This window comes from Fopius arisanus, unplaced genomic scaffold, assembly GCF_000806365.1.
Source record: "Fopius arisanus strain USDA-PBARC FA_bdor unplaced genomic scaffold, ASM80636v1 scaffold00032, whole genome shotgun sequence".
Lineage (NCBI taxonomy): Eukaryota > Metazoa > Arthropoda > Insecta > Hymenoptera > Braconidae > Fopius > Fopius arisanus.
In genome coordinates this window covers 584,759-594,623 of record NW_011887771.1, presented here as the reverse complement: position 1 = coordinate 594,623, position 9,865 = coordinate 584,759, and the positions used below count along the sequence as shown (strand labels likewise).

At 35.6% G+C, this 9,865-nt stretch overlaps 1 protein-coding gene across 2 annotated transcripts in view; it reads left to right on the top strand.

The window, feature by feature from the left end:
* The first annotated feature begins 469 nt into the window (after nt 1-469).
* tinc (tincar) overlaps nt 470-9,865 on the top strand; it is a 24,983-nt gene continuing 15,587 nt past the window's right edge. For both annotated transcript variants that reach the window (XM_011303500.1, XM_011303499.1), the window contains exon 1: nt 470-1,219. The gene's annotated coding sequence lies outside the window, so the exon portion shown is untranslated. The remainder of the gene's footprint in view (nt 1,220-9,865) is intronic.

Here is a 9,865-nt window from a genome sequence, read left to right as displayed (position 1 = left end):
ATCATTGAAATTCATTTTTTCCCTCATTACACTATTACTGAAGGATCTCAGTACTCAAGTACTTCTAGGACTTTTTAATTATCGACAAAGCAAGAGATTACCGAATGTCTCAGCATCTGATACCACCAAAGGATCGAGGGTGAACATTATCCATTAAAATTTCAAAGTATCCTTGTAACGAAAATGTCCGGACTATTGAAATTAATTTTTTCTCTCATTACAGTATTAATGAAGGATCTGAGAACTTCCAGGACTTTTAAATTATTCACTTACCAAGTGATTACCGAATGTCTGAGAATTTGATAACACCAAAGGATCGAGGATGAACATTATGCATTAATATTTCAAAGTATGGAACGAATGTTACGAATGAGTGTTGATGCGTCTGCGCAGAAAAGCTCAGCCCCACGACACACAACAGCACTCGGGACTCGGGTTTGTAAGTCAGAGCAAGCGTGGCGGTCCACCGTGCAACATCCCATCCCGCTGCTAAAAATTAAAAAAAAAAAAAATCGAAAAATAGCGAAACCATCGCAGACTCCACCGCTAAAAAAACCGCCCCAGTAAACAGCCCCAAAAGTCCAACCCCAAGAGCTGTCAATTTATTTTCAATTCTCACGAACTTTATAATCGGTGTGACAAAAAGGATTGGACACCAGTGAAGGGATTGGAGATCGGAGGGGAAAATAATAAAAAAAAAAAAGATTGAGAGGGGACCGGTTTGATGTACTAGTGTGTGATTGCACTCGATTAACGCTTTCTACGCCGAATCCTGGAGCGAAATAGCGTTTCATCGATCGGGCCCAAGAGTAAAGGAAGGAAGGAGAGGCTTTTAGAGCAACTTTCCACCCCCTGCGCATACGCCTCCTGTAGGTGTTGTCCTCTAGATTGTGTCAGTGTGTGTTGTGTGTGTGATTTTTGATAGTATTGTAGAGCGGGATGCTGTGGACGAGTACGAGTCACCGCGTGCTGGGGTCAACGAGCCGATAAAACCAAGATCCTCTGATATTTCAACTTCGTCAATAGACCGATTGAAATGACAATTGTGTGCTGTACGTGTCTTTTGAGGGGGCGGGGGACTCAACCGCATTTCCATTTTCCGTGTAAATAGGAGAATTTTCAATTATTCTGTTTGTCCATGGTGGGAATTCGGGGGTCAGCGCAAATACACTCGACCACTCACATCCTGCTAACTCTTCGGACGATCCCTTCGTACGAGGTGAGAGATTTTATTTGCAACTGTATTTTTAGGAAACTGGGAGAATTTTTCTACTTGACATTATTTTTTACTTTTTTTTTTACATATTTTTAACGAGCTTTTAGAGATCAATTGTTTTATTTTTGGGGTATTTTTGTAGGGGGGAATTTTCTCGATGTGGAAGAGAAAAATCGGGGGATAGGGAAAATTTAAACCTCTGTGAAAGATCGATTGTTATTTAATATGGAAAACCCAATTTTTTTATATTTTCAAGATCGTTGATCGATTTTTTTTATTGAAATTTTATTTACACACATAATTGGAAATGGAAATTGTTGTTCAGGTTGTTATATATTATTGGAAAATAATACTTGAAATTTTTAACAAGGCATTGAAGAACGATTTAACTTATTGAATATTCTGTCGAATATATGTAACTACAAAACCGTAAAAATGTTAAAAATTCAATTGTATTCGATATTAAATTGTCACGATGAGCACGAAAATTCAATCTCTCATTGAAAAATCAATTATTATTAACCATAAAAAACCGAAGTTCAGGAATTTTCAAGATCAACGAAAAATGCAGTCACCCTTGTTAATTGATATTCCATTGAACCTCAAGTAATTAAAAATCCAGATGATTCTGCGACTGAAATTTCCCAGAAATTTTCCGCATTAGACGAAGAAACAGAGGAAACAATACGAGTTGATCAAATTCTGGGTTGACCTGCAATTTTTGAAAGGGCAATTACGAAATTATATCATTCATTTTGATTAGCAATTATTCATGAAATTGACGGAGTGGAAAAATGGAAAGAATGAAACGTATGACAAGATTAAGAATCAAGGATCAAGGATCAAGGATCAAGGATCAAAAACCAAAAAAAACATTTATTATCAGTTATTATTAATAATAATAATTTCATCGGAATTATCGGATTTTTGGGGTAATATTCTTGGAAATCCAAGGGTGCGTGGATTTTGATTTGTGGCCATGGGCTATGGCGATGGATACCTGCTGCTCGATTTTACAAGAGCCCATTGTGGGTGCAAGTTGAGATGGGTTTTACGAGGGGAACAGTGGCACGGGGAGGATGTGCGGGGGGGGGGAGGGGTGATGGAAGGGGGGTAAAAGGAGAAGTAACAGGACTATACGAACAACACCTGCTCTTGGGGTATGCGCGAGGCCCTTTTCCTCACTCGTCTTGTTAACCAATCATTTTGGTTTTTGAGGTTTATCCTTGAGAAAACTTTGTCCCTTAATTTTATCGGGGAATTTATCGCCATTTAATAGCTATGCTTGTTTCTATACTGCAGTTACGCGGGGAATCGCGCGCTCGCGTTTTACAGAGTTTTAATCACTTTATTCCTGTAAGAACACGTTACGCTAATTTTACGGCTGTTCGATACAGCGAGGAGGGAATTTGTTGGATGAAGAGAGAGCGTGCAAGTCCCTGAGACAATATGAAATCATGATTGTGGGGAATTTTAAGAAGTGGTTTCAGGTTGCGGAAAAAAAATCGGCAACGATTTGAGCGGTGCGCACCTGCCGACTGGTCGAACGAGTGTCCATGTAACAATCTCGAGTTCACTTTCGAGAGACTCCCTTCGTATCCCTTTCGAAAAACCAAACGAGTCTCAAGGTTTCGTTTAAAACTTTCGGGTAAAAATCGGCTGAAAGCCGAAACAGATTCACCCAAAAGATATATATAGTTCTGCCAAGAATAGAAAAAATTTATAAACTATTCTGTGTGTCCCTATATCCCTAGATCCCGTTTCAAAAATCCTCGAAGCACTGATTAATTAATCTGATTAATAAATTTATAATTGGTATTTAACGAAATGACCGCAACTGAATTTCAATAATTATTGTTAACATGTAAAGTTGTTTTTTATTTTATTGGTTGAACATCAAGAATTACCTAAGTATGCAGGAATTTTATTAATAACAATGAAGTTGTCATGATTTATGAATAAATGAATGAAAAATCGATTGATGGTTTTAAATCGAATTGATGAGATAATTGAAAATTCAGACGACATGCTGCGTGAAATATCTGAATAAAACGGAATAACTTCCTGGTTATAGAGTTGACCATTAAAATTTCAACGGGTATTTATGGACAATTGTTGGTGGAAAAAATGGTAGCTGAGGGGTTGAAGAAAATGTAGGTCGACGTACAAGAGAGGGCGATCCACCGGTGGGGCTTTATCGACCGGTGAAAAAACCTTTCTCACCCACCAGTACCTGAGCATTTACTCCATTTCCACATTTATTTATCTCCATTTCCCTATCAATTCCTTCAATTGAACGTATGCCATCCCTACCGATATAATCAACAGGAAAGAAGGCAATCAATTGCTCAGGCTCCCTTTACTTCCTGTTTTCTCCATTTTTATTTCTCCTCAGCTCTTGTCACGGAGGGAATATTCCGTGTTTTGGAGGCGTTATACCACATTTCACCGAGAACCTCGTGAAGAAAAGAGTATAGTCTCGCAAACTATATCCACCCTTTCTATTTTCCCCGTTCGAAGCACGAGGCTAAAATTAGAGGGCAACAAGCAAAACAAAACGACACCAACTGCTCAAACTATAAATTCTCAAACTTTGCCCCCAACTTTTCCTCGAAATTTTAGGTCTTGGAAAAGTTTCAGGAGAATTTCCTTAGACTGGAAAAAAAATTTGCCGAGAAATTGCCGAGGAATTGTCGAGAAATTGCCGAGAAATTGTCGAGAAACAGCCGAGAAATTACCGATGGGATTGACGTAAAAAAAAATAGCGTTTTTGCCTTTTGTCTTTATTTAATGCGTTTTTTTTACTTCAATTTAGATTAAATTTTAATTGGGAATGATTAGTTAACTTTTTATTTATCTTGACAATTCCAAAAAATGTGGTTTTCATGTTCAATGAGAATTTATTTTTTAATCAAAGTTCTAGTCTCAGAATTGTTGTAAACATTGAATGTAAAATCTAGTTCGGTTTTTTGATAAATATGAAAGAATGTGGGGAATTATATCAATAATTAATTAATCAACTGACTCGTTGATTAAAGTTTCATTTTCTAATAGTATGTAGGAAAGTTCTGAGCTTTTGCGAAAAATTGAAGTAAAGTTTCAATTTTTAGTGAGAGCCAGTCGGAAATTTGGTAATTTGCATAAATTTCCAAGCAAAAATGAATATTTAATGCCGAATTATTTTTTGATTCTTGTCAATTCAAGAACTACAAAGGAATACAAATACAAATCCATTTCTTTAAAATTCAAAAACATTAATCAATTATCATGGAAAAGTGGAACCAAAATATAAAGTTTTGTGCGATTTCTCTACGAAATTTTCATTTTTTAATAAAGGAATGTCTCAAAAAATTAAAATGATGATCATTTGAATTTCCATTATCCTCGGTGTAATTTTCATTTGAAAGTCGTGGGAGTGAATTGAAAATATTTCAATGAAGAACTCCATTATGAATAAATAATTTGTCTAGTTGAATTTCCTTCTTCGCGTATATCGAGGGGATTAATAGAACGTAATGGGATTCTCCAGAGTTGGAAGTCCGAAATTCAACTGAATATTCATTGATGCTATTTCCATTCCTCTCGGATATTAACAGGGGCCACCTATAAATTGAGTTATTTCACGGTGCGAAGAGCATCTACTCGGATTATTAAAATGTTTGTTTGCGTAATTTATCGTAAATGAATTTATTGTAACGGATAAATTCAGTTGTGAGTAATTGAACGGATGATTGTAATTGGGAGACATTTTAATTGGAGATTGGCCCAGCGTCCATCAATCCTCGTCTCATCGTGAATTTCATCTGCACAAGTGAATTTTCACTCTTTTAACAACTCAATTAACTAATTCAGTTTATTCCCATAAGCTTGTGGTGAAGATGGCTTTATTTGCGCGCACCGCGAAAAACCATTACTTTTGTTAAGTAAATTTACCAACAGAAAGAAAATTCACATATTTACGCGGTGTAAATTTACTTGGCAGAAGTGATTAATCTAGCAACAGAATTGTTGGTCTCAGTGCGAAGAATGAAATAATTGAGTGAATCGTACACTGAGATAAATATTTAATAAAAATTACGTGTATTTTTCGTAATTCTGGAGCGAAATGTTGTTGTCGGAAATTTGACGGTAATTCACTTAATTTTTATCTAAAGTCATGCAATTTTTCCGCGGTGTTCTATAATTTTAATCTGAATTACCGAAAAATTACGATACCGTCACTCAAATTTTTCGAATCGCCTCCGTAATCGGTAAGTGATCTGAAAGTTCCGTAATTTTTACTAAATATTTCTCTCCGCGTACTAAATTATTTATTTGGAATATTCTCAATTCGAGATACGAAAAAATGTTCTCTGAAATGACAACATAAATACACCATGAAATATCAGATTGCTTTTTGCACTCATGGAATGCGAGCTCCACCATAAATCCATAAAAATGAAAAGAGAAAATATGAATTTTAGCTGAAAGTGTGTAGAAAATTCTTAAAATTATATAAATTATATAAAAAATTAAATCCACGCATTACCACCCTATAATTTTGTCAGCGTCGTGAGAAAATTTTTTTTATCAGTGTAAAAAAAAAAAAATATTGGACGCTCCTGATGGTTCGTTTACCACCTTGCTCTCTGAAGAGCCTGAAACCCGATCCCAGTCTGATAGCTGTTTAATAATGCGCAATCAGCCGTACATGGTATCCTCGTCTTACACACTAACAGATTCATGACAACAAAATGAACCAGCGGAACAAAGAGAAAAAAAAGTATTGAGATCGTTGATGCATCCGGTGAGATAATGCCCCACTCCTTCAATCATATTTATTCTGTTTTCCAGACACAAAGGGGATGACTCAAAATTGAAGAAAGACAAGTTGAAGTGCTGAGAAGCAGTCAAAGTCCTTTTTGCTTTATCTGAATAACTTCATCCGTCGACTGATAAACTCGATAAACTCGTAATCACATGCATTAAATCGGTATGAATCGGTATGAGTTAATTCCTGGTGGGTTTATGGTTGCTTCATTAGTCAGGATTGGGTATGACCAGTGGGGGTTTATTAATCGTTTTGAGATTCAAAGATAGCACCTACCCGGAGATTGGACCGTGGAGAACAGTTAAATCGTCGGGGAATAAAGCAGACATTTCCATCACGCCATGGTAAACAGTCATTTCCCTCTTGTACACTCATTATTCGGCGAGTTTGTTTGGTAAATAGGGAGGGACTCTGAATTATTACAAGATATGTAATTGCAGTTGCTGTGCTGTGGAGCGATTGGTCCTGCCAGTGTCTGCATGGATGAACATTTATTACAAAATTCAACATGCTGTGTCTTTGAGAATTTAAGGATATTTTAACTGATTTTCATTTAGGCGATGGCTTTTCACGAGATATTGCGTATTCAGGTTTTTGGTAAATGTCTAGAACTAGTTCACCACTGTAATTAATCTATTTTTATTGCAATTGTCTATTCCGTTGGTTAAAAAATTAGAAAAACAAGTAGTGGAATTTTAATCGTGATTACAGAATTTTTAATTATGCAAGTTTAATAGTGACGGAATTTTTGGTTATTAGAGTTCGTTGGTTTCTTGAGAATTCAAGATGATTGAGATTTGGAGTGTAAATGAAGATTTGATTTTTGAGTGCAATCGTAAATTTTTAGAATTTTTGGGAATTGAATATCAAATGCAATTTAATTTTTTCAGTAGTTCGAGAGATTCTTTAATGATAGATTTTGCAGGAATTTTGTGTTGATTCATCTCTATTAAAAATTTCGAGTTGTTTCTCTTGAAATTTCAGTACAATTTTCCAATTTGCGCAATTGCAAAAATTTTCCTCAAATTCGGGTCAAAATACCAATTGTAGATATTTTAAATATTTCATTTAATTTTATTTTCTAGACGTTTCTTTTGGACAACAAAAGAATTCATTCCATTACCTCCAGGCCCATTAGTTCCGGGGAAATCGATGGGAAAAATGTTATTTACCCGGGTACATACGCATATGTACATACGCTGAAATATTTCTACCAAAATGTGCCCTGACGTTTAGCAATCGCCTAGAATATTGGCTCTGACGGAATTTTCCTCGAAGCACTCCCGTAATTTCTCGGTAATGAAACCTCTAAATTACGGAAAGTCCCATAAAATATCAGATTCATTCCACTATTTTTCCTCCACAAGAAAATATAATGCTAAAAGAAAGAAATAATATCACCAACATTAACACCATTCACAATATCAGTATTTTAATTTAATAATAAATGTATTTCAAGTCAATTTTCAATGTGACACGAACATAAATAAATAAAACAACAAAAACATAAATTATAGCATCAGACCTAAATAAGGCCCTAATTAATCCGAATTATTATCCAAATATAAGAAAGAAAAAAAGGAAATGGTCGAGAATAATTCTCTTTATATGAGTATATTCTTCTTGAACAAATGAACAATTAATATTAATGGCAATTATTTATTGCAAAAATACAGAGATATTGATATTGAATGGAGAATTCGCGATCCCATTCGGTCATTCGCCGTCGCGTGTCTCTGTTGTCGCACCCCGCGAGGTTTTGCGGCATCGGGTATCGATCGAATAAAACGATATATATATATATATTACACATGTGGTATATATATAGAGCGGGGGTGGAGTGATCGACGTTGACTGGGCAAGCGTGTTTAGAAAAATAAACAAAACCACGTAGAGCACTTGGAACATAATTCTGCGCGGATCAAATGAATTTTATGATTGACTGGGAATGGACATTTATTCGTTTACCCGACTGTCCTGATTGCTTTTTTCTCTCCCCCCATTCTTTTTTTAATTTCCATATGCCACGTGTGACAGGAGGGGATCACGTAAAAATGCTGTCGCTGAAAACTGAGGGGTTATTATTTCAAATGAGACTTTAAAATTAATTCGGCTTCATTAATCCTCGGGTATCGGATTGGGCGAAAATAGAATTGCGTTTTAAATATCTCGGTTGAATAGCTGATTATTTTGAATAAACGTCGTATATTGGAATCTAGTATTTTCAATGATTCGAATTTGAATTCAATTTCAATTGAAAATGATTTGTAAACTTTTTATGCATCTTGATAGTTTGGGGAAATATCATTTTAAGGTTTTGAATTGATTTTTTAATGAGAGTGTTAAGTCTTACACTTATTGTATAAATTGAGTATCAAATCCATTTATTTTTTTTAGGAATATGCAAGAACGTGGGGAATTACATGAATAATTAATGAAATAACTAATTTGCTGATAAAAACTTTACGTATTATTTTTTATTAGCGTGTTGAAAAGTTTTGGGGGGGTTGCAAGGAAAAACTATTTTAATTCAAATTGAAAGAAAAAGGTTGTAGCCATGTGGAATTTTGTGGTTTTTTAAAAATTAAAGTGAAGTTTCAGTGTTAAATGGATTTTCAAGCAACAATGAATATTCCTATGCCGAATTATTTTTAAATTCTTGTTAATTCAAGAATTACAAAGAAATTTCATTCACATCCATTACGATCTTAAATTCCTGACGATGTGTCTTGATCATTCTTGATATTTCATTAATTACCATGGAATAATTCCCACAAATGTTTCCGTGGCGTCGCAAAATAAGAAATCACCAAAAAAGTGAAAAAAGAAGAATAAGAAACCATCACCTTTTACAAATTCCCAAGACTTACCGGAAGTTCCATCACACGTGAAACAAATTCAAATTTTTTTGGCGTAACCGAGAAATCACGCCCCAAGAAATCTGAAGAATAATTTAAAAAAATAATAATTGGGAACAATAACCGTGAACAATCATGTTCTCCCGAATGTTTACGAAATTACGCTTGACCCGACAATTAACATATATAATAACTAATAAACCTTGTTGTTTTAAATTAGGTTTTTAAAATGGTTAATAAAACTGCTTAATGCTGAGAATTACGAATTTGTCACGAAATCATTGTTGAGTTTTTCTCTCCACGTGGAGAGTTTGCAGCGATGCCGGGGAGCTAAGACGTGGAGAAGTGGCTGATAAACCCCCAAATTAATAAAAATATATCGCCCAACGAATAAAAGAGAAGCAGTGGAAGGTTTCCGGAGTGCGTGAGTCCAGTGAACCCTAGAATTCCATCACGCATTCGCAGGCCAAACCGGGTGAATCACGATGACTAATACGTGAGACAACGGGGGTGAAATTTACGATTCAGAATCTCCCCTTTACCCCACCCACACATTCGGTTACTCCAGTATTTCCTCAACGAAAATCCAGGGAACATCCGAGGGTTGCACGACCCCAAGGGGCAAGAAATTCCCTCTTCCCCTAAAGACGCTCACGAAAAATACTCGGGGATGTCAGTTTGTTCCCATCGAGGCCCTTTTCCTTCCCTTTTCCCATCTTTTCCATCTTCCTCTCTTTATTTCACCAGGGGTTACGATACCTTCCATCGATTTCCTTCCAGATTAGGGGAATGAACTCTCTCCCTCCACATGCACTGAGAAAAAACAACACTCTCTCCCCAAGATTTATTTACTTGGGAGATGCATGTATTTTCATTAAAATTTTATTTCCCCGGATAAACCAAGTGATGAATAATTGACGGAAAATTAATAATTAATTATCCATCGATTTTCACTTCGATATCCCAACAGCTTATCAGTAT